Source organism: Wyeomyia smithii, chromosome 2, assembly GCF_029784165.1.
Source record: "Wyeomyia smithii strain HCP4-BCI-WySm-NY-G18 chromosome 2, ASM2978416v1, whole genome shotgun sequence".
Classification (NCBI taxonomy): domain Eukaryota; kingdom Metazoa; phylum Arthropoda; class Insecta; order Diptera; family Culicidae; genus Wyeomyia; species Wyeomyia smithii.
Genome location: NC_073695.1, coordinates 11,316,251 through 11,342,411, shown reverse-complemented (window position 1 = coordinate 11,342,411; position 26,161 = coordinate 11,316,251). Strand labels below are relative to the sequence as shown.

Here is a 26,161-nt window from a genome sequence, read left to right as displayed (position 1 = left end):
TGATGATATTTTAGTCAGTCGTGTGAATAAATGAACCACTAAGCTCTACAGTCATTTTTAAGTTGTAAGACATTTTTATTCTAGTCGCCCTGATGTTATCTTATTTTTAACCGACCGTTGAATATTCATAGTTTTAATCTGTTCGATAGAGCTGTACAGCCGCAATGTTGGCCGATTTTTTTCTGTGTCCGCTGGGTCTCAACAAACTGAGTTTCGAAAATAATATTGACAAGCAGGTTATAAAACGGCCTCCCACTACGTGGAGTGAACTTCGTTTTGCAATTGAGCATCTTATTGATTTCATCTATGATCTGTTTCACCTACGATCGTAGGTTTGATTTTGATTGGCATCTGAAAAAGTCATTCATCTGTCTCAGTGCTGTAGTGGACGTGAAACAGAATGAAATCTCCAAAGTATCCAAGCCGTAGTCTGGGAATGGGACCGCTTTCCTCTATGTCTATGAACTTTCCCCACGCCAAAGATCTCCGATGCATAAAAACTGTGCATTGATTTATTAGCGCCGCATGTGTCAAGATTTCCGTGACTGAAAAGAAATCGACGGCGGCAGTGCACTGCGAGCCCGAGTTGTGCTTAGTTTTGCCCAAGTTCGACACAGTTTACCCACGGAGACGAAGGAGAACTGCTAATTGAAATTTAATCCACTTTCTTACCAGAGAGGCCGGATTGTTGCTTTTATTTATTATTATGGGGCCACGTTGAACGCGAGAGGATGCATGTACATATCGACCGACCGGGTGACTTGTAAGCGACACGACTTCGAATGTGCATTCGCCGGTAACGAACTTTCGCTGCTCGCTGCTATCGTATTCGGTGGACATTGAGGTCACCCTATTTGTTGTTGCTGTTATTGTGCCACAAGATTGTGAGCTGTGGTCTCCTGGTGATCACATCCTGGTTTTGGTCACGGATGACTTTCCCTTTCCAAGCGTCCTTTGAATATTAATTTGATGTTTGGATTTTACTTGAGCCTTTTCTTCTTTTTGGTTGAGTGCAGAATAGTTTCAAATAATCATAACGATTGTAGTGTTTTTGGGCTTGTTATTTTAACATGGGGCGTTTGACAAACCCATTTCTATTTTTAGACCACCGAAAAGGTATTCCAACTCCATTAATAATTCAGAGAAGAACGACAAAAATCCATTCGCCAAAGCAGTGAAAGTGTTTACGTTTCGGCCTGTCAACGAAATCTCTCTCTAACTTACTTTGGCAGTTTGTCTCATCCTGCTTGCTGGAACCGTTTCGTGGGTATGTGCATGCTGTTTGGATGTTACGCTGGAATCTGTGGCTTGGTGCCGTTGGGACGAGCCAAGGGCTCCGTAAATGTGCACATTTGTTGAATTAATAATGGTAATGGTAGTGTGTTAGACGAGAGTAGGGTCGACCGTTTTGGATCGTCTTGTATCTCAATGAAAATTTCGGAATGGGTGAACCACCCAGTCTTTTCTAACAGAGATAATAGTAGAAATGTGTCAGTTTCAGTTTGTTGAAAGAATCCAAAAAATCATCGAACAATTATTTTAATTTTTTCCGCAATCCCTCAAGCAGCCTCTCAACGCAATGACCAACCATCGAGAATTGCATTTCCGCTCCACTCTCGAGTGATTCATGCTTCCTCAAAATAACAATTTTATCTTTTCCCTATTTTTTCAGATCGCCATCTCGAGTGTCGAAAGCGGTTTTTTGCGGTGTTCTCTGCACAGGTTGAACTAACTTGACCTGCGCCTGACCGTTGAACCGTTTCTGCTGAATCGTTCGTTCCATATACGGTCAACTGGAGGACGTCCTCGTTGTTAAGCAGCGTAATAATTGCACCTAGCAGCAGCAGCTGCTGCTGTTGCTTATTTCTACATCTCAATACTATTGCCACTAGAGCTGATGCCGGGTCACGTTGAGCTTCGGCGAAAAGTTAACAATAAGAGGTAAGACTATACCGTAACTATCCATCAGTAGGGCCTTCTAGCGGTTTGTTTCAATAAGCCTGACTCACTCTAGCACCGTTTATCCCAATGCAGCTTATTAGACGAAGGTGCCACTCAAACGTCATTTGGTCTGCTTAGCCAATTTGGAGATCCCAATCGACCGTAAAGGTCGCCGTGAAAATTATTGACCAGTTTGACTGGACGAAACTGCGCGTGTATAGTAAAAGAGATATCATGTCACCAAATGAGGTGCCGCTATTATAAACTGGCGTCTCACTAGACTTTCAGAATGAATTCATTGATCTGTAACGATTTATTTCCGCTCCCAGAGATCAACAAGTTTCGGCGAGACACGAAGCAATGGTTTGTGCCATTCAGCGCAAAACCGCACGACATGAACCATGGCTGTGCCATTCACCTGTCACAATGAATAATGGTGACTCCTCTGGAAGCCTATTGCTGGGGCTGTGGACGCATTCATTGATTGCGCTTTCGAGGTGGTATCGGAAATGTCATCTTTTCAACAGGCTTTTAGCATGCCACGGGGATGCGGTCGCAGCTGCAACATGCTGCCAGTCCTTGGAGAACCATTATCTTGTTGCAGCTCTGTCTGAATTATTTGTTGCGTTGATTGCATGAGAACATGGTGTGATCAATCCTCGAGAGGGTATTGAACTGTTGAGCAGATCTATCGAAACCAATGAGTAATTATTAGCACTCAGGAAGTTAGTTTTTATAATACTAAACTGCATCACGTTAAACATTAATAAGTAAAGTGATACCTTTCTACCATTAATCACGACTAAAAAATGCTCAACAGATTACACAAAATTGAACTCGTTACATAACAAGTGCTGCTCTCAGTACACACAGAGAGAACCCCTAATGCGACAGGGCGGTCCTCAAGTGGTCCTGCGGAGATAATTTGTCTCAATTTTCCCTCTTTTTTAATGACTGCACCAGTTGCTGCTTATCAGCAGCGCAGTCACCCTGCTGCCTGGAAGCGGTAGCGTTCCTAGGGGCGTTCGTGGAATTGCGTCCCAGATGGTACGGAGATTGTGTTTCGAAATCTATCTTGCGTTTTTGCTCACATTGTCGAATGGTAATTAGTTTATTTTGCTTCGGTTGAAACTGACAAGCTTGTTAGAATTGTCCGATTGCGTAGCATAATTTAGCCTTGTATTTGTTAGCTACACAACAATGTTTTTTTACATTCTGACTTCAACGTTCAAAGCAATGCCGACTATACTCAAAGCTCTCATCTTCTCATGTTTTTTTGTTCAAGATACTGTTTTATTGTTTCATGAGTATCGTATCGAGTATCGTAGAAAAAAAAACACAATGAAACTAAAGTTGAGATTGGGTTAACGAACGTTAGTTTTTCATCGCTAAATTCATTTCGCTGAAATGCTATTTAGGTTGGTATCGGCTCTAATTTTTTACATGATGGTTCTTCATATTGAAGAGTATCTTACTGCAAAAGATTTGTTTTTATGACTTCATCCCCCCGGACGATGTTAGGACAAACCTGAGGAGAATAGAGCTGATACCTCATACTATTTTAACAATCTTCGCCATAATGAGTAAAAAATTGAGCTTAAGTCCATAAAGGTCGAAGAAAACCGAGAATAGTCATATCGCTATTTTTGCTTTAATGGACTTGATTAAGTGAACTTGTGAAAATTAACCGATATAAGAGCAATAGATAACAGCCACATCATTTCTTTTTTTTACAATTAAGACTAACTAATTGATACAACAACAATCAGGATTTATTCCCGAGGCATCAGAAAAACCCGAAAAAAGTTATGTAAACAAACAGAATAATTACAGATACAGGATAAAATCTACTTGAATGATTGTTTCTCAGGTGTATTCGAATGTAACTAGGATGTTAAAATATCACCCAATATGGATATTTTAGAAACCAAAATGGTGCTCAGATTCCGGAAATCAACTCCAGATGCCGTTCTTGAAACCAAGATGGCGACTCCAGATTCTGGAAAACAGCCTTGAATGGCCAAATATCGCCTAGTACGGGTATTCTCTGAACCAGGATGATGCCCAGATGGCAAAATCGACTTTAGACGCCACTTGCGGTTCTGGATAACAGACTAAAATGGTCAATTACCACCCAATGTGGGTATTTAAGGAATCGAACTGAAATAGCAAAATATCAACCAATATGGATATATCCGGATGATGCTAGCCGGGAATCGACCCCAGTTGCCGATTTTGAACTTAAATGGTGACGTTCGGTGCGTTTGGAGTAGTGGGGTATTATCAAATCGTCAATATCTTGTCAACTTTGTTACCAAAATTTTCCAATTGAGTACTGTAAGGATAAAAAACAGTTTGTCTAATATAACATTTTCTTGTTCAATATTGTGTCAGGTTGGAAATGTTTTATGGACATGGAAAAGTTAGTTGTTATAAAAACTTTTTCCTTGATAGTGGATTTCAAATTAATTTATCCAATATTTTAAAATAGAAATTCAAACAATTCTCGAAAAACCATATCCTAACCATTTTTCTTTACGTGGAGAAACTTTGTGAACCTAAAATTCAGATCTTTATTGAAAAAAATCAAAACAATCACGAATTACTCATTTATTTTTTTTTCCTTGTGTGAACACATCACTGCGACCAGAAACATTGATATTTTGCGATATCGCCCGGGTGTTTGGTGTATTCCGCACTTATATTATTAACAATATCGAGAATAAGTGACATGATTATTGTAATTCGTGCTCCTGTGTATGCCCTTTTTTATACGCCTTCTATTCAGAGTCTCGCAGACTCCAGTCAATATTATTGCCAATTACAATTCCCTGGAGAGGTTTCAACTGACTAGTTTTATTGTAAGGGGAATTTTATTTTTGTCAAGAGTTGTCAAGGTTTTGTAGAATTCAGCGCGAAGGAAGGGTTAATGGGGAGCCTGAGAAAAAACCCATGCTTAAGTCCGTTGACTTCGAATGGTTCTGATTCCACTAAGATTCGAACTCACGACCACCCGCTTGTCAGAGCGAAGTTCGGATGACACCCCGTCAAGCATACAGACGCGAGGCATAGTACGCTAGGCATAATGGATAGCAGGCATACCTCGTGTCCCGGCCCCATTGCATGGATCGTGGATATGCTGCCGTAGAATCACGAATATCTAACGAAGGCGTAAATAACACAGTGCAACAAAAATTGACTTTTTTCTGCCTTGGCTTCTATATATAATTTTTTTGTGTATTTTTATGCAAAACTGAATTTCCCCGAGTTTGAACATATTTCAACTTAAGGGGCAACAATGGCGCCACTTTGAATTTTTGAGAAACCGGTAATTTTTGTGGTTTTTTCGACACCATTTTGTTTTGAGGCCAAATATCAAAATTCTAAGAGTTTGTCCATCCTTTTACCCATCTTTTGAAAAAACAGATCTTAAATCGGACAAAAACTGAGCTCAAAACGGTGATTCTACCGAACCGGTTTTGGCATAGTTTTAGTATATTTCACAAAGCAAAATAGCCCGTTGGTTCTTTTTAAGCACGTTACGATTCAGAGTAGGTTTCGTTCGTTCGATAAATATTGTAATTATTCAATCGCGACAAAGACAAACCCTGCATGGATGCCAAATCTATTTCTGTTTCGCCGGGTCCCTTTTTTTTCTTTTTAATAAAGCAGGTGTTTTGGCTTTTTCGTCATACCAGTGGTCGGCACGCTCTTGTTTGCTTTCGGAGAAGGTAGTTCAGTTTCGCGCACGGTATTTTGACTGCGTTCAGTGTGACTATCTTAATACAGCGCTCTATCGGTTATTTGAGCTGGTACCAATAGTTTTCGTAGTTTACGGTCGACGTGAGGTTGTTGCGTTTTACGGAATCCTTCGTTTCTAGGTGAATTTGAATTAAGTTCACGGCATTAAACGCGAAGTTTGGTGTGATACAGACTGTTAACGATTGGTAGGTTGCCGAAGAAAACTAGATCGTTGCGCGGTTCTATTTATATCGTCTCCTGGTGGCCGGTTGCCCAGAGACCGAGAAGTAACCATATCGTGCGCGAATTTGTGCAGAAAAGATCGCACCATCAACCTCGATGGATCCAGATCAATTCCTTTCCACTAACACTAATTCCTTCCTTTGATACTTGTGGATGATGCAGAGGATTCCTCGGTCTCTAGTAACAACAAGTATTGAACTAACACTCCCGATATCCCTTCCTCTATTGATCTGCATTGGGCGTGGCCAGCTTTGTTATTGACCAGTGAAAAGAAAGATCACCAGGAATTGTACACTAAAATTGGTTTGCTACTCCTAGGCACCATTTTGACGGTTCTTTGTGCAATTTCAGCTGATTCTGGTCAATCGCGGGCAACACACGGGCGATCAAATATGCTATGCTATGCTATGCTATTTCACAAAGCAAAATAATATCGATTATTTCTGAGTATTAATGGTAATTCGCTAATATCTTAAAGTGGTAGTCAAATTATATCTTATTTTGAGTAAAAAAGTCTCAGAAATCGCATGGTAGGTGTCTGATCAACGTAAAATGTCGATTTTGCCCCAATTCCCCTACAATACAAAAATAGGTTTATCTGCTGACATTTAACGTAGATCAGACACCTACCTTATATGTTCAAACTCAGGGAAATTTATTTTCGCATCAAACTTCATCAAAAAATCATACATAGGAGCCAAGGCAAAAAAATTGTTGCACTGTGTATTTAAAAGGAGACTTGAGCTTGACGGGATTAGTTTACCATCTTCAGTGTACAACAATTCAGTAGCTTCCGCTTCGTATAGATTGATAGCGGCGCCGGCCACGCCCTCACGGTCGTTAGGGTGAGGAAGGATGTTGTAAGGAAGTATATGTAACAGTCGTTATTTTTTTTTTTTACACAACATTTATTTGACACGGCACAATACAAATTAGTGTTTTACGGAATAACAGTCGTTGCTGTCGGAAACCGAAATAACCTCTGCAACTCCACGACTGCGAAGGAAAGGAAAGGTATGTGTCACCGTTTATTACCAATCACGATTGACAATAGACAAATATTAGAAACACACTGCTGCATACTTGCAGGAAAAAGAGCAAAATTAATGGCAGCAACAACTGATTTATTTTTCACTATGATCATCTCTTTTCCCATATAACTTCAAATTCTCCACATGTAACTAGATGATCTAAGCAACTTAATTAGTTTTTCTCGAATATATTCCTAAAATGTAATTGAAATATCAAAACAAAACAGAACGATTCGAAAACGCGCTATGCACCGTTGGCAGGATCGCCAGTTCCCTCCGGCGTAAATAATTCAAAAAAGACTTACAAAAATTTATGAAACTTGTTTCTCTGGTGTACAGCGATGTAAGCGATTTGGATGTTGAGATGGTATGTTTTTTGTAAAATTTGGTTAGTTTATTTGATGATGTGTAGTTGTAAATTTGAGTTATTATCCTCTTTCAACTCGTTTATTAAAAAAAAGGATTGGTAACCTTGAAGAGTAACGTTGTTTAATTACCTTGATGTGCTATACACGACACTCACCCTAAGAAGCAAAAAAAAAATGCAATGTTCTATATCAGCCGCGAGCCGATATGGATCACCACGCGGAGGACGACAAGGAGAACTAGGTCAGTTGTACACATGCGATAAGACTGCATCGAAGCGATCGTTCTGCCTTGTGTTATGTTGATGTTTACTTTTTGATCCACTGCGTACGTTCTTTCTCGGCTCGAGATTAACCAAAACAATAACGTTCAATGATTCCGGTACCAAATTAGCAATTGCCAAAATACAGAAACCGTCACAGCCGTCCTAGGCGTCTGCTTTAGTAATTCACTTATGTGTTATTAGAATTGATTCATAAAATGCAAACGTTGCATTTAACACCCTATATAAAGAGCTAAGATGATCCTGAATAAATCAGTCTAGAAGTGCATTCATACCCTGTTTGATTTCGCTGAGCTCCTTCGGGATACCTCAAACCGAAGTCCCTACTAAGTGCACTCTGGAGTAAAATCCAGACAATGCACGAACTGATCGAATGTCCACTTCCGTTTAGACCCTTCGACGGTTTCAAAATATTATACACAGGTTCGCTCCAAAAGCTGAAACCGGGAAAAAATTAAAGATTTCAGCTATTCAACCATTCCTGTGAATTTTGATGTTCATAGCCATTACCGTTTTTTCCGAGACTTTAATGAGTTTACTGTTAACATTGAAGCGACAAACACGGCGAGCAGTTTCTATACGACACTCTCACATAAGTTGACGCGTTTTGGTAATGACTAGGGGCACTAAAAAATTCATAGGAACGGATAGATAGCTATAATCTTTCATTTTTTCTGGTTTGAACATTCGAAATGTACTTTTTTTCATTTTGTCGACCGTAATCAATATAAATCATGTCACGACCAGTGATGGAAAAAAATCACATCTAGAGATTTTGAATACATATAAACTAAGCCTATGCGTTGACATCATCGTCAGTATGCGAATGAATAGGTATCGGTGTTGGTGCACTCTCTTTACCTTCCGTCTTTTTTGTTATTAGTGTACACCATAACACGTGGTTCTCAATATAGGTATATGAAGGTATTTGTATTATGGATGATCATTAAAAAAGTGTGGGAATCCAACGAAATACCAGAACAATGGAGAGAAACCTTGCAAATACCCATACCAAAAAAGAAAATAACCAAAAGTACATCGGATTTTAGAAGAATTACATTATGCAACTTAGGTTACAAAATCTATGCTACATGGTTAGTAAAAAGGCTGAAAGAATACGCGGGAGAACCTGGTTATCACCAAGCAGCTTTTGTCAACAATAGGTCCACAGACGATCAGATGTTCTACGCAAGGAGGTATTTATAAAGTTATTGGAACAGTGGAGAAACATTAATTGTTGCATCATTGGACATAAAAAAAGCGTTCGATACAGTGAAACTAGAATCTATGGAAAGTATACTTCAAGGACTGTCAGTACCACAACATATCATTGATCGGGTTAGACAGGCGATTAATTGCGAACGTACAAGCATCTTGTGGAAAGGAATAGAATCTGAACAAATAAGGAAGGCTAGAGGCATTAAACAGGGATGTCCAATGTCGCCATTTATATTCACTCTAATTATCCAGGAAGTTTTACATCAAGTTAAGAGAAAATTTCCGAGATTGAATTTGCTGGAATTACACAAGAAAGGTCTACCAGTTGTTTTAGCTTTCGCGGATGATATATTGGTAATAACAAAAAATATAAAAGAGATGGAAAAATTCATTAAAATTTTGAAAGAAGAGTTAAAAAAAGTAGGGTTAGAAATGCACTCCGAAAAAAGCAAAATTCTAATAAGAGAGCCTAAGTCAGATAGAAACATACCAGATAACCTAAAGCTAGATAACGAAATGTATCAAGTAGTAAAGACAATGAGATATCTGGGAACCTATTTCACCGGAACACTGGACAGACCGAACACAACTAGAATCAGATGCAGACAGGCTATAAATAATACAAAAATAGTTTTGGAGTTCATGAAAAGAATGAAACCCAGCTGGCACATAGCAAAACTGATATATTTAACAGTTCTATCTCTCGCAAAAACGTATGGACTAAAATCAGCGGCTTCAGTCAAAAGAAACTGAAAATCTGTTGCCAGGTACGAGCTTCAAATTGTTAGTGAAATGTTGAAATTATCTAGAGATAGACCTAAGGGCAGAGTTAAAGTTTCAAAGCTACTAAACGGAAAAACGGCAATAAACAGAGTACGAGTTATGAGACTTAAATATTGGGGTCATATACAAAGGAGAGAAGCAGGACATCCATTGAAAATAGCAGAAAAATTAGTATTTAAAGAGAAGAAAAGGGGAAGGCCAGCAAAAACTTGGAATGACACAATCAATGAAGACAAATCTAAATTAAATGATATTACTGAAGTAGGATGGCACAATCTGGCAATGAACAAAACAGACTTCAAAAACAAAGTGGAAGAAATTTATTATAATATAGAAGGCAGTGAAGAAGAATCTGGTTCTGAAATCGAATAAGTTATGAATGAAACCATAACTGTAAAACAAAATTTGTCGGAATTAAAGAATATCAAAACATTATTCATTGGTTATAGAAAGCATCAAAATATAATTCCTAAATCACATCACTCAAATAATCAAGCTTTTTTTTACAAAACAAAATTAATAGCTCAATGACATGATGTATTGCAGTCTTCTGATCTTAAAATCTACTAGAAATAAAACACTCAGAAACATCATACACTTATTTTATGATCAATATGGCCTTCTTATAATCAGGGTATAGACGTTATTTTTTGCGCTTTCTACTTCAAAGGTTTGCAGTTTCAGCTATGGAAGACACTCGGCTGGCATCTTCTTTACATGCCCTAGTGATTCTTGTTGTATTTTGTAATTCAATTATATTAATCTCACATTATATGTTCATTATCATATCTATATTGTTTCGATGACTTTGTACGATGAATGGTTGTTCTAATAACTGATTTTAATTCATGTTTCCAGCCGCAGAAATCAACACAATAACATGTCGTGAATTGGACAATGATATGTCGTGAAATAGACTAATATTTATTTCATCCATTTTATTTAAGCACAACATAACGGACACTTTCCATACATTGAACAAAACTAGATAAATTCTTCCTATACCGCCATACAAACATCATTTCATAATATTATTATTATATACGGGTCGATTTCTTTGATACGGAAGTAACATCAAATAAATCGAAAGTCTGAACACAATAGCAGAATCCCAATGACTCTACTATTGTTTTCGGGCGGGGCTTGCCGACGGAAAAAGGATTTCGGAATGCGCTGCAAGTACTCAGTCATTCTGTCATGGATCTTTGGAAAATCGGTAGAGCTAACACCTTCTTGATCCCAAAACAAAGAAAATTGCAGAAATGAAATTATACTGCAGCTGTCTTTGTTTCACATTATCACTGCCAGACAGTGGGAGAGAGATAGGTTCCACACACACATGAAGGTATTTGTACGATGTGCACCAAGCGAATAATTCTCATCTATTCGTATTCATTTGGCTGGTGATCGTGATTTTTTTTTGTCAAAAAGAGAGACTGAATGACAGTGCATATTCTCTTACTCTCGCTCTACTGAACCGCTGCCAAAGAAGTCCCTTTCAACTAGGGATGGGCGATACTGTCTGAAGTATCGATACCTGAGTACTCGAATACTTTTGCACAAAACGATACCAAGTATCGTGGTATCGGTATAGAAAGTATCGATGCCAAAATACTCGATGCTTTTTGCCGAAGTATCGATACCGTTGGTATTGATACTGGTATCGCCTATCCCCAATAGAAGGCATCGGTGGTATTGATATCGTTTCAAAGTATCGTTGGCAAAGTATCGATACCGTTACTTATCGCTGACAACGAGTATCGATGCCAAAATACTCGATACTTCGGCTCCATGTATCGATACCGTTGGTATCGATACAAGTATCGCCCATCCCTACTTTCAACACACTTTTCCTCGCACCGCACCACACTCAGTCAGCAGTATATTCTCTTGTTTCTATTCTTCCGCCCCCTTACGACGGGTCACGAATGAAGAAAAAAAACAACGAGCGACTTGCTTTGCTGTGACTTCGACTTCGCTGGCTGATATAGTCTAGTTGTGTATCTGTTTGCTTCGAAAAATCAATGCACTAAACATGTATTTCATTACGGACTGAGAGGATTCAAGTTTAGTCGCAATCTGTACAGGTTATGATTTGTGTAGATGAAGATAAAGCGAAGATTGAGTCATATTCGTCCCATTTCCGTCACTGGTCACGACCAAGCATCAAACTTGTAAATTCGATTGAAGGGAACTATGCAGCGCGTTGTTGGTGGTAGAATGAATGAGTTGGAAAAAGAGGACAGATTGTAGGTATACAAAAAGGCGTTGTGCACAAAGTACATTAGTTTTTCGTAAACTGTACAACAGTCAACAAGCACTAAGTTCAGACGCAGCTCAAAATAATTTTGCATTTTTGATGCCAAACGATGCCAAATACTGAAAAGTTTCATCGCACGAAAACCCGTTTCAAAATTCACAAAAAATCCAGAGTTATGATTAGAGTTATGCAGCTTAACTCTTAATGTCTCTATAAAGGTAGTAAAAATAAGGTTTTAACAACATGCTCATAATATGTGCATATAAGACCAAAAAATGTTCAATGAGAATGGGAAATCTTAGAATTTGAAATCTTAAAATTTTCTTACAAGTAATTTATAATTGATAAATTGCAAAGAATGCTTAAAATAGAAATTACAACTTTAAAAACAAAATTTTTTCTATCATTATTAGCAACGTTTTGGTGAGTGGCAAAAAAAAATAGTAACTACTTCAATTCAATAATTTTAAGGCGCTGAAAAGTGCCATAGCTAGTTTGTTTAATTCAGTGTCATTTTTTATGCATTGCCATCAACCAACGACACGGGACGATTCTAGTTCTCTTGTTGATTCTTCGCACACACTGCAAGCCGGCAAATACATACCAAAAGTAAGCAAACGATCACATACACGCTACCAGAACACGCACAAATAATAACTACTAGCTATGGACAAACGGCTAAAAGCAAACGCGACAGATCCGGACAGACTCACTAACATGTCCGAACATTTTCAGCTAATTTGTTTTACAATGGTGCCGTAGGACTTAATTCTACGCCAAATATTCAACTTATTTTTGAGTTTAAGAGTTGTTAGTTCTCTACAACTTGTTCTTTGCAGTTTTTTATACAATTCAATGGTTCTGAACTATAATACTTCGAATGAAGCGTATGCAAACATGCATACGACCTCTTTATAAATATTTATAAACGCGTGCAAAATGTTACTAAAATCAAATGAATAAAGTGTTGCTCCTTTCCAGGTCATTTCAGCCAGAAACGCTGTTATGAGAATTTCCTGATTACCTTATGCAATTATGCTTATAAATAAACGCCGTGTCAAACAAATGTGGCGTTAACCCAAAAAATAGCCTTATAAAATTACTTTCTCAGTCGAAGTCCACTTTTTCGAAGGTTATTAAAGCAAAAACAATAAAACTGCTTTTCATACTCTATCGGCAGCTCTCATAACCACTTGAAAATTAGTGTTAGGCTTGACTAGCTTTATTGCGTACTATTAAGCAATAAATCTGATTTAATTCTTTGATAGTTGCTTTTGTTTGTTTGGAGGTCATTATTCGCAAGAAAAGTATATATGTTATTTTTTGCCGGTGAAATAATCAACCAAACGTTACCATTTTTTGGCTGAAATTTGTGCATCCGCTAATGTATTTTCGTGTCACTGTATTCTTATTGAAACTAAATCTATTGAAACTTTGAATGAATCTCTATCGAAGTGTTTTTGTGTAATCAGGATCCTAGCTACGCTCCAGTTGTTACATCCGTATGACATAACTTTACAACAAAGCTAGTTGTTGTTGTTGACAAAGTTGCCCGCGCCTGTCTGCCTTGGGCAGAAGAAGTCTTTACAAACTCCCGCTCCTATCGAACCACTTCAATCGAACCAGATGGCCTTAAGGTCACTTGGTTGAAATTGAAAGGGTTTCATTTCTCGTTTTTTTTTCTCCCGAAATGACTACTTGTAGATACTTTGGGAAGACACGACAGAGTCACAGCAGGGGCCTGATTATCTCCTTTTAGACGATTGATTGCGATCGACTTAGACGACCTCCACAACAGGATGGCGATCATTTCGGTTGTCGTGATTCGGAGGAGAAAGGTTTTATTTTTTTTTCGGGCTCTCGTAACACCTCAACTTCCTACGTCGATGCGTTTGGGACCTTGCGGGTTTTTTTTTAATAGCTGGTTCTTTTTTATTTCTTTTTTTTCCGCGATCATCTCTCCATTGGGCAGCGTCGAACGGATGTAAGGGAAAATTTACGTTGACTCGCAGGCTCTAAATACGCACGCAACATGGACGAGAGCGAAACGACCTTTCAAGGTAGTTTGGTACGGCCAGGGGTTTTTATGTTGTCTTTTCTGCGAAATGTTGAGCGTGTACGGCTTATGTGATCTTCCCACGGAGGAAGCTTTTAAAGGGATGTGCAATAAATTCGCGACTCGATAAATTGCTGCCCGAAGCGGTGTAATGAATCGCTCTGTGCTGGACTAATGAAGAGTTATGGATTTCGATAAGCTGATACTTCTTACGCTTGCAGGAAAATGCTCGATTCGATGAGTGTGTCACGCGCCTATTTGTGTTCGTCAAGCTTGGGCGCAGTTTGGTCACGGAAGCCACGCTCTGTCAGCTTTATAAATCGTCTAATCTGTTTTGAGCTTCGCTAACCCTTCTAATGGATGGGTTAATTTTTTTTCTGGGAAAAAAGAGGTGTCGCGTCTTTGCGTGAAACAATGGAACAATTATACTGCTTGTTGTTGTTGTTGCGTTGCGTTGGCCTGCGCAGGTTGTAGATTTGTGTTGTACAGCGGCTATGAGCATTGTACTTAGTTTATGATGCGCACAGTTTTGCATTTTCATTTCGAGGCGGCGCAGAGACGATATTCCGGTCGTTTTGTTTTCGTTCGCAGAAAATCCTCTGTATATCATTGGGTGGGTAAATGGAACAAAGCGAATAATTGCAACTGTGGGTGGCAAATGGTAGCTCAAGCGTTTGTCAACTTTGAAACAGTTGATCAAAGCATTAATTTGTTTTGCTTTTTTTTTTAATGTGTTTCGGAGTTATTCAACTGCTAAATTCACGAAAGTAATAAACACGTCTCTAGAAAAATTCGTGTCTTAATTTCGTATGTATCCGGCATCGGGCCCCCTGGGTCATATTCGGCGTGTGACTCGCTGCTGCAGGTTCTCAGATTTACAGCTTGATTGTATTCAAATGTGCGAGAACTTTTCCAGCTTTAGTGATTCAATTCCGAGATAAAAATGTTAGCAAATGCAATATATATTAGATAGTAAATAATTCAATGAAAAAAGGTCATTTGACATTGTTTGGCAACATCGTGCTTTTATGATGCTGATGATTGCCGGGGATTGTGGGAGAACTCTTTTTTATGTTGATGATGATACTGATTCTTAGCTCGGTGAAACGTTTTATATCTGACGTACATTTCTAGCTGAAGGAGTGTAAACATTTTGGAATTCATTTTAAATGGCTTCAGCATTGAAATGACCTCGAGTTGACCGTCATTCTGTGGTCGCGCTTTATGAACATCAGATAGCACTAATGTTGCGTAATTTTTATGTTTGGCTAAGCTAAGCAGTTCTTGATCGTTTGCACGATTGTCTTAGTTTTTGTTCTCACGAGCAATACTTTAGATTGCATCTGGAGTGTCCCATTTAGTCTGATTAGAAAATTACTCCATGGGAAATATCGTTATAACCTTTACTACTTATATCATATATATGAAATGAAAATGAGAACCGTTGGTTTGTTCAATAAAAAAATGAGATTTCTATCCTTTCACTCCATTGCATGTTCAGTCAAGAGTGTCATTACTTTTCACTGTAGCAAAGTATCAAAGATTAAAACTACACCGGTAGTAATGAAACGCATGTTTTACAATAATTTCCTTACACTTTTATGTTGCGCGTTCAGCCCAACTGCAATTATTCGTTTGATGATCGTTTTTGCCGTTTATGCTGTAGTGATAAAAACATGTATGCATATCTGATGGCGAAGCTCTCTCTTTTCCGTGTACAGAAAACAAAGCGATATGTAAACTAGACTGTCCTTTCCTAACTTTCATTTTCTTATGCTATTTTAAGTGTAGCTGTGCCGTATAATGACACATCGTATTTTGTCGCATAAATCCTGTGCTTCAATTTCATTAAACTTATAGTGAATCAGTTTTTAGTTCCATAATACGAGCACTTACCCTCTTCTTATCGGCCGCACAGTCGGAAGTAGTACTAAAGAAATCATAACACTTTAGCTTCATCATCGAAGCAATAACATAACTAAAAGAGTGCTTCCTCTGCTCTCTAAACATTGTTTGTCCACTCTGGAAACATCAATTCTGATGAATTTTATGTGGTATATACGTACACAGTCACGCTGTCTCGGAGTGGTGGGTATCACTTGACAGAATTGTCTTCAATTATCTTGAAAAGAAATAAACGCGTCGTGTTTTGCAATTGGGCGCTTGCGTTTTCGCTGTTTTGTTGTTGTTGTTGTTGCAAAAACGAATGCCGAAAAGGTGTTGAGTCGCGTTTTAGCAAAACATTCGATTGCATAAATGTTTACCGAGCAAACTTAAGTCAATAAAACAAGCCGGTTACCGCAGATTGCATGATAACACAAACCATTATTTTTTTTCGCTGTTTCTCTTCCTGATCTGATTTTGGTCAGATTAATTAAGTTTCAACATTCATTTCCATCTCGATCCGGTAGCATGAAAGTTTATTCCGCAGCGTAGTTCGCCAGTCACCTTTCCGGTGCTTGAAAGTCAATTCACTATTCGGTTCGGTTGAAGAAAAAAAAAACCTAAGGTCAACAGTCTGTCTGCAGCAGCGCGGGCTCTGCCTGGTGCTTTGTGCTCGAAGAATAACAGCGTCGAATTTTGTCCCCGTGCTCATGCAAATAATTGGATAAGTTATGGTTTTTGTCACCAAGGTTGAATGCATTTCGTGTGCTGTGCTCTGCTTTATTATAGGGTGAATAAATCTCGACCCCCCCCGAAAAAACCGGGACGAACGGAACGAACGAAATTAATCGTACACTGAAAATGAGGACACACTTTAGAATGACAAAAATTATAGACTTTCAAAGTTCAGCTTGATTTTGACGGCGATGACAATCGGAACTTGGACTGCGGAGGCGGGTTATGACCGTGACTGTAAAAGTACTGCCTCTTAATAATGGGAAGCCTTGATCGAACAACTGAAAGTGAAATTGTAAGGTTGAATGTTGTGCGGAGGTGGTTCGAAAAGCTGGATGGTATGAATGACAACATATTAAGGATATGTTCTTGAGCTTTTTGTTATTGATCGCTCCCACATGATATTTACATGTTACTAGCTCACTCAGCAAACTTTGTGCCGCCGATTTTTTTTCTTTAATTAATTTAAAACATTTTAAAGTGACTCCATATGGTTCCAAAGAATGACCTTGCGATTTATTTACACTCTTCAAATTCATGGCGAATCGGTTATTGGATTTGTTCGAACTCAAAATGACAATCGTTCGAATTGATTGGTTTCATCGTAGTGAGAGCATCTTCGCTCTCGAATTGTATCGTTGCTTGTAATACATTGGTTTTAGATAGAGAATCTTGTCTCATTATATAATTTTGGTTGGTTTAGGTTTCGAAGCATAATCCGTTGGATAGTTGGTTACTTCTTCGTAATCATTCTTCAATCTACTAATTCATTCATAAAATATGTAAGAATTTCGTTCTGAAAAAAGATAAAAAAAGATAAATAGTCGACATCTTTGTTTTTCGCCGCCAGGATTACAAGTGCACTCAAAAATGGTTCACATAATCCTGGACGATATTCAAAACTACATTCGTAATTGGTAAAGGGAAATGCCACAATAGTCCATCAAGGGCTATTAAAATAAGATTTTCGTGGTTATTTCTCTTTATCAAAAACAAATATTACCTACAATCGGTTCTTGTTGTTGTAAATATAAATTTATTAATTGTTATTACAACAAAAAATTAGAAGGGCAAATCCACGACCGCAAGGTAAACTACACAAGGCTGTTTGTTACATCAAATGCATCGTAGCATTCAACAATGATTGCGAATGAAACATCGAAACAAACTTCTCCTTTTCAATAGTTTTTCGAATAACAGACGCCAATATTACGACAGACGCTTTTGTATCGATATGTTTAGGTCAATAGCTTTTATCTAACACTACAGGGTGCGCCAAAATTATTGTAACAAAAATGCAAAGTCAGTTTGCGGGACGATATTTTTTTACCCAGAAAACGATTTCAACAAATTAATCAAAACTGGACCTTCTTGCAAGCCGGTGACCCGGCTCACACGAAGAAGACCTTGGACTGGTGCAAGACCAACATTCATTCTGTCATCACCAAGGTTGAGTGACCTCCAAACTCGCCAGATCTCAACGTAATGGACTTCTCGATTTGGGGGATGTTAGAAGCAAAGGTCTGCTCAAGAAATCACACAAGTTTGGACAAGTTGAAGAAGTCTTTGCTCAAAGCTTGGAAAGAAATTCCTCAAAAAGATATTCGGTCCGCCGAATCAGCTAATCATCAGATCTAAAGGAGGACACATTAAATGAGCTGGTGTTTTTTTTAATGTTTTTACTCAATGAATTATTTTTTTTAATTTTCTCTTTTGCCAAAAAATGTTTAACGGTCCTCTGTTTCTTGTTGCAATAATTATGGCTCACCCTGTAATAAAATAACTCAAAAAATAATGGTCCTGAAATAATTCTAAAGTTTTGGCTTCTACCCTTACCTACTATGAAAGAAACATAACTTTCACTCTAAAATCATCCCTTTCCAAATTTGGCTTCATTTGCTGGTTTAGCTCTCGAGTTATGCAGGAATTTAGGTTTCATTTGAGAGTCCTCCCTTCCAGACTTGCTCCCAAAAACCTTCACATGTCCAATTTGGTTCCATCTGCTTGATTATATTTTAAAATTTGTGTTCCCTTTATATGGGAGCTCTCGTTTCTAGAGAGGAAAGGGGTCTCAAACCAGGACCTTCCCCGGCCCCAAAAACCACTACATACAAATTTTCACACCGATCGGTTTAGTTATTTCCAAGAAGTCTATATGGATCAGACAGACAGACAGACAGAACTCCATTTTCATATATGAATAAATTACTTATGAGGGTGTTAAAGAAAAGGTATAAGTGAAAAAAAGTGACAAGAATGGGGACTGGTGGGACTGGTATGCGATTATAGGCAGTATATATAGTGCATGAAACGCTCTGAAAAGCTAACTGACTTTAGTTTTGAGAAAATTTCAAATCAAAAAGTTACAAAATTTTGAATTTATATCTTTCAGCCCAAAATACATTGATTCACAACCTATCAAACTTAATTTACAATGCATAAATACTCTTGTAAATGTAGCATAAACCATCTGAAAACACTTGAAAGAATGGAAAAAAAGAACTCCGAATTCTGCTCAAAATGGCTGAAATACGTCACTGAAGGCTAGAAATAGGCAACAATGGAAATAATGCTTCAAACACTTTAAATGAAGATACTGATCTTCAGGATGGCCACTCTACCGGGAAAAACGGGAAAAGCGGGAAAAAGCCTGATCAGATTTCAAATCACCGGGAAAAAAATACAGGAAAACCGGGAAATTAGGCTTCACGTTGGGAAAATCATCCTCCTTCATGTTTGCCGTTTCATTTGTTCAACAGTTTCTGAGGAAATATCAACATGAAAACCTGTTTTTTTTTTGCACGATGACCTAACTGGCATGATTCTGCCGGTTAGGGGAAAGCTGGTTGTTGGTTTCAGCCAAAGTCGACAACGGCTTCGTAGCAAGATCTGCGTATTTGACGCAGGCTTGGTCAGGTGGATAAACTTACTGCTTCCTGACATATTGTCAGATTTTTAAAGAAGTCAAAAAGTAACCAGCGTCGCGGGAGGCGTATTGAAACTTCTTGTGAATAGTGTTCAACATCGCATCGGGTAGAATCCAGTCAAAAGTCGGATAGGACCGGAAACTTCGAGTCTCGATTTTATTTCGAACCGGACCGGAACGGAGCTACCCGGTTTGTACTTCTCGATTTTTGATATGATTTTAACCACAAGCAGTACATTTATATTCCGGATCACGTTAATTGCATTTGCTTGCAAGTGACATATTTCAAAGAGAATATATATCAAATATTTTTAACAAACTGTGTTTGTCTGTCATGTTGCGGAAACTAGGTCAATATCTGCTGAAATTTCGTTACTAATATAAATAATCAAGACTCTGTTATTTTCAACATTCTCCATATTAAGTGTTTCGCAGCAAAAAAAAAATAGTTTTTTTATTCTGTTTTCGACCTTTGGATTTTGTTGGGGAAAGACGCCACCTTGAAGAGCTATTTGTTGAAGATTTCTCAGATTTTTTCTGTATCAAAATCGAACAGTAGCTAATAACATTTTTTTTCAAATTGTTTATTCAGAGTGTCAGTTGAATTTATTATACGGAAAGCGCGAGAAGGCGAAGATTGTCAACGATTTTGGGATAAACAGGGCGAAAAATATGCAACAAATCACTATCAAGGTACTTGCTAACGTCGACGATCAGCTAAAAACGATTAAGAAGAAATGTTTTTCATAGTTTTGTAACACTATTTTTGCAAGGCATAAATAAACATGTAAAAATTGATTTTTTCTCATATATTTTAAAAATAAAACACCGGGAATTTTTTTAAATATCATCGGGAAAACCGGAAAAAAACCGGGAAATCGAGAATTGATATTGAGTGACCATCCTGGCATCTTGAATTTAGTACAGAATAATAAAGTAGCTCTAACGACGGGAACAGGCCAAAAAAAGATTCAGAATCAGCCTAACTGATAAAAAAATTTTGCTCACAGCTTAGTTAGAAGTGCCTCAAAAAAAAAACTAGGAAAAATGATTCCAATTAGCCTAAAAAATTTCTTAACGCTGTACCTAACCCGCCTTTACTCCCCTTGAGTTTTGCACGCGTAATGTGGACGACTCCTTAATTAACGTACAAACTAAAACAGAAGGGGTCCTAAGTGAAAGCCTTGAGGAACACCAGAAGTAACTTGAATAGGTTTTGAAATTTGTCCGTTGAATTTAATTTTTTGTTGGTGGTTGGATAAATACGATTCAAACCAATTCTGGACTGGTGGCTCAATGCTTATTTTCTGCATTTGATATTGTTATATTATGTTGTTGTAATTCATTAAAATCCATCTGACAGGGTACTTGTCACAATCGACTGCTTAATACTAACATAATGAACTATCACAAACAGGCTACTTAACACTACGGGAGCATACTCAATGACGTAGCATTCATGGGGGGAAGCAGGGTATGATTGTTTTGTGACCAGCTATGACAAGGGGGGAGGGGGAGGTTGGATTGAAATCGATGTAGCATTTTTTTGAAAGACTTTTTTTTTGCAGATAAAATGCAGCGGGAGCTGTCGAAATCTTTTTATCTGTGACATTCCGCAATCTTCTGAAAGCTTTCCTGAAAGCTCCCCTTTTCGCCTCAGAAATAATTTCTGGTTACGCCACTGCATCATACAAGTAAAATAAAAAACGGAAATATTAATGTAATGTTCTTTAAACGCAAATTTGAATATATTTTCTGTGATTGGAGTATCCGGAACGATTTTTTTTTGATGTTCCGGATAATCGAGTCCGACCTGTACTCGATTGTTTTCAAAGCTGGTAAGTGCAGCGATTTATTTTTTTGGCGAATTCGTGGATATTTTCTGTGTTTCCTACGGACATGAATCGTACGAAGTTGTAGAAACAACGTTTCTCCTTGTACCATAAGACAAGTTCTGCAAGGCAGAAGACAATTATATGGAGCGCAATCAACATGATATGAAATGCTGTCACGAATGTATGAGTTATAAACAAATTGAATTTAACGCGATATTTTTTTTAAATGTTACAGCTTATTTTTTTACGTTTTTCATAGGAGGAAGGAGTTACTTTTTTTCCAGGGTGGGTTGACATTTCGTAATTAAAAGCTGAAAGAAGAGAGGGGAGGGGGGTGATATGGTTGATGATCGTGAAAAAAATGCTACGTCATTTAACGCTCTAGTGCTCCAATTAATTTTCAGACGGACTTTGAAAAAATCACTATGATTTTTGATGAACATTTTTTAAGTATTGATTGAAGTTTTTTAGAGGTGTAACTGAAGACCGTCTAAAGGCGGCACTGGGCACTAGAGAGTTAAGTATACTCCCTAAGTCTATTTTTAAAAGATGCATCAGTAATAATAAAATAGAAAGAATTTGCAACTGTATTAAAGCTGGCAGATTTGAGAGTTTATCTTACATGCAGAAGAGAACATTTCTTACGAGTTTTTGTTGCACTGATTCGATTCTAGCAATCCAGGAGGTGTGGAATGGCGAGAATAGGCCGCATTAGAGAGAACTACACCGATCTATGAAAAAACGGATCGCGGAACTCGTTGGCTATCTTGAACATAAATCTGAGTTGTCGATTAGCTTTAGATATAATTTATTCCGTAATCCAAAATAACACCCAGACCTCAAATCTGTGTCACTCTCGAGAGAGGCTGACCGAGCATGGTATATTCATACAAGATTGGATTCTTTGTCCAGAAGAAGGGGATGATACTACATTTCTGAATGCTAGAAAGTTTTTAGAACACTATTGGCTGAAAATATCCAGTAGTCCCTTAAGCTCAATGCAGTCCGCAGTATTTCTCACAACCTCGAAAAGTTGAACGTGATTGGCGCACAAAATACGCAACTATCCGGAAGTAATAGAGAAATAACATTGATAAACAACATGAATACCAGCGGTCCAAAATTTCTACCTTGTGGGACTCCAGAGTCATTTGTACACTGTGCAGAAAACCGAACTTTTATCTTCCCATAAGAGTGTTCTAGAGCAGTGTAAACTGCGTCTATTTGGGCACCGTTACTCGTGTTTCGCAAGCAAGTCGACAAGAATTCGACTGAGTTAGTTGGTAACGATCGTTTCTAGTAAAAACTATAGTGATTCGACGTCATGTATTGTTTGCAGCTGGCGTCGTTAACAATTATTTCTATTGCCTATCGCCTTTCTTGTGCACGGGAGGCATATTTGAAATTTGAAGAGTAGCATTTGTATATCGAAGCGATCATTGCTCAAGTCCATACAAAAAGTTTCTACGAGGTTTCCACTTACCACTGCTCTTAGGACTAAAGCAAATTCCTGAATCTTCAAGTATATTATAGGCGTATCTCAGTAATCATCATCCTTACAAAATTATGTGTTCAAACTTGCGTAAAAACAGTCTAACAGCACCTACTCAACATATCGCCGCACTGCATGCAAATACGCAAACCAAATCTCTGAAAGTCGCTCAAATCCATTTTCGTGCTGATTGATGTCCTAGAAACAAACCAGTTGTGAGCATGCACATAAAACAACACACTCGGTTTAGCTATAAAGGATTGGTAAAATCAGGCGGTGCCCACCGTGTTGGAGTCATGTTTGAATTTCACGACAAGCAAGCACGCAATATCTAGCAGATCCTGAGCTACGAGAGTCACTTCGGATGGCGGCTCCCTTAACGTAATGAAGAGATTTTTTTTACTATCGAAATCTATATTTGAAATAAAGTTCGTACCAGTTCAGCAACCGACTTTTGCTGGTGGTCATGATGGTTCGGTCTGTTGCACATGGAACCGCTCCTCACAGATGGGCGTAATTGGGTGGGGTCAGTATTTCGCTGAATCTCTTGCAAAACAATTGGACTGGAAACAAAAAAAACTGCGATGATACCGTAACGAAAGAAAGCTGTGCTTAATATGAGATTGCGTGAAATATGACCCGCAGTTCAGAAAAGCAAGACACGATCGCCGCTGCTGCTGCCGCCGCGTGGTCAGCATCATCATCATCGTCAACATTTATCACTCGATCGTAAGACGTGGAGAGTATTTGCACTGTGGTCATGATCAGTGCACGAGTGATAATGGGAACGTTAAACGAGTTAATTCGAACCAGGCAGACCCGGCAAGTCTGGGGTGCAGTTGGATTCGCCTTTTTTGGGAGGATGTATGATTTGCAACCGTCCGTCGTCGCTGTCGTGAGTGACCTACTTGATCAGCCAAGGTTCATGCGCAGACGGCGTATCGTAAATGGTCTACTGCCATTTCTTTGAACGTTGCTGCTGCTGCTGTTCAACTGAATCCGAAGAAACAAACATTGACTGAAATAACACTTTTAACGAATTTTTTCATGTACACACAAAGCATGTTGTTTCATCCGTACATCCTCGATGGAATCACCAATCATGATTAAACTTACCATGTAGTGCACCCTCTGTATTGTAACCTTTTAATATTGAATACCGAACTCTCGTAGTCGGAATTGCTAAACAGAGCAGCAGAAAAAGTTCTGCCCGAAGCTAGAACGGTTAACACCCTGCTACAAAAGACCCAATCTGATTGAGAGGGTGCGTAAATTGCTGTAGTAATTGAGTTATTCTCCCTCAAATCTCCCCGCAGCAGATTCGCTGAAAATCCCAATCAGATATGGTGTGTTGGTGCATATACTGCAGCATGTTTCACTCCCCTATGAATAATTACAGCTTACTGTTGTCTTATCCCAGACAGAGAATGTAAACACGCATCTATTCATCCATCCAGCTCACGCACTAATGTGCGGGTTTTTGACTGCGGAAAGGAAGAAGGGAACTTCGTCGGTTGCGCCCGCAGGCGAATTTAATCAAGAACGGCACGGGCGGTGGCGGTACGCTACGTCTGCGTTGTGCACGCACACAAACAATACGGAAAGGTCATCTCGATGGAGTTGGATGCGATTTCGTTATCGAATGAATGAATCGCAGCAATTCAGCCTCTAAAGCGAGGCTTTTCCACCACTACACAGCAGATATGGGAAAACTATGGGAGGATGTTGTTGACACATGGTTTTGGCTTTGCGGAACCAACATGGTTTGCTCGAATGAAACGTTCGTTCCCTTTTCCTGGCGGTTTTATGTTGTGCAAACTTTTGCCACGTGATGGAAAATCCATAGCAAGTAGAGCCGGTGATGTAGATTGTATCGCATTTGTACTATTATTTATTACATTTTGTTCAACGTGGTGAAATCTACAGTGACATGCGTTCGTTTAGACGCACCATGTTTTTCATGGGTTTTTCTAAGGGAATCAGTCGGCTAATACTTTGTAGCTCATCCCTTATTCTTGATGACTTCAAATACTCCTCTGGGCATTGAATTGACAAGGTTATGAAGAGTATCTACAGAGATTTGTTGCCAGCATGAACGTATGCATGATTTAAGGTCATTTACTGTGTTGAACGGGCGTCCATTGGCGTAAACTCTTGCAGCCCATATACCCCAAAGGTTCGGGTTGCAATCCGGACTACATGCTGGCCAATCAAGTACAGTGATATCTTTTTCTGGAAACCAGGCCTTGATTTGTCGGGAAACATGAATAGAAGCGTTGTCTTGCTGAAATACAATAGGTTCATCCATATGAACCTACAAGTATGGAACCAAAACGTTTTCCAGAAGCTTATAGTAGTTGTTGGAATTCATTTTGGTGCACCATGGTCATGCAGCAGATAGGAAGCTTTTCGTCATAAGAAAATCCTCCCCATACCATAACCGTTCCTCCACCAAAAAATCGCTTGGATCGAGTGACATTAAATTCCTCCAAAAAGTGCCAGTATTGACTGTAACAAACCATTTCTCATCAGAAAAAAATTAACCTTGATAGCCCTGACTATTTACATAATGATCTTATGAAGTTCGAAGATGACACAGTGATCTTCTAATAGCAGACAGTTTTGGTAAAAAACATATGCGATCAAAAAAAAAAAAAAAAAAACAGAGCTGGAGAAAACGAGTTAGTGGTTAACCCTCTAGACCCTAGACCCTAGGGCTTCAGTCAAACCTCTAAAAAGCTTCAATAAACACCTTGAAACTGTTTGTAAAGATTCATTATGATTATTCCGAAGATCGTCTAAAAACTAACTTGGGCACTAGAGGATTAAAGTTTAAAGTCTCAAAAAGGCAGAATTTAAAACTTTAGTGTTGATAACGAAACGATCATGAATATTGAAAGAGTAAATATTTTGGTTTCATGTTATATGAGAAGCTATGAACATGTAGATTACTGTAAGGAAAGCCGCGAAAAAAAGTCTAGCATTCTTATGCAAAATAGCCCCATACATGACTTTCGATAGTAAAATTCAAGTGCATACGACAATTATAGCGCCACATTTCGAATACTGCCCATCGATGCTTATTCTAACTAAATAATTATAAATAATAATTCAAAATAAAGTGATGAGATTGATTTTAAGATGTGATAGAGTTTGCATTAAAAATGCACAAAAATTGCCGATTTTTCAAGAAGAAACTACACATACAGCATCAATCGTAGTAACCCATGAGCCAGCAGAAAAAAATTTACAGCTCTATCAGTCGAACCCGTCGAACCCTAACCGTGATGTCGAAAACAGTGAAGCTCTCCGTTCAGAAATCTGCGTGTTCAAAGACGCCAACGTGCGGCACTTTGTGGACACCGGA

The 26,161-nt window shown here is 38.5% G+C and overlaps 1 protein-coding gene across 1 annotated transcript in view; it reads left to right on the top strand.

Moving 5' to 3' along the window:
• The window catches only part of LOC129720948 (uncharacterized), a 111,004-nt gene that overhangs the window by 73,334 nt on the left and 11,509 nt on the right, over positions 1 to 26,161 (top strand). The window contains exon 2 of the mRNA XM_055672907.1: positions 1,673 to 1,941. The gene's annotated coding sequence lies outside the window, so the exon portion shown is untranslated. The remainder of the gene's footprint in view (positions 1 to 1,672; positions 1,942 to 26,161) is intronic.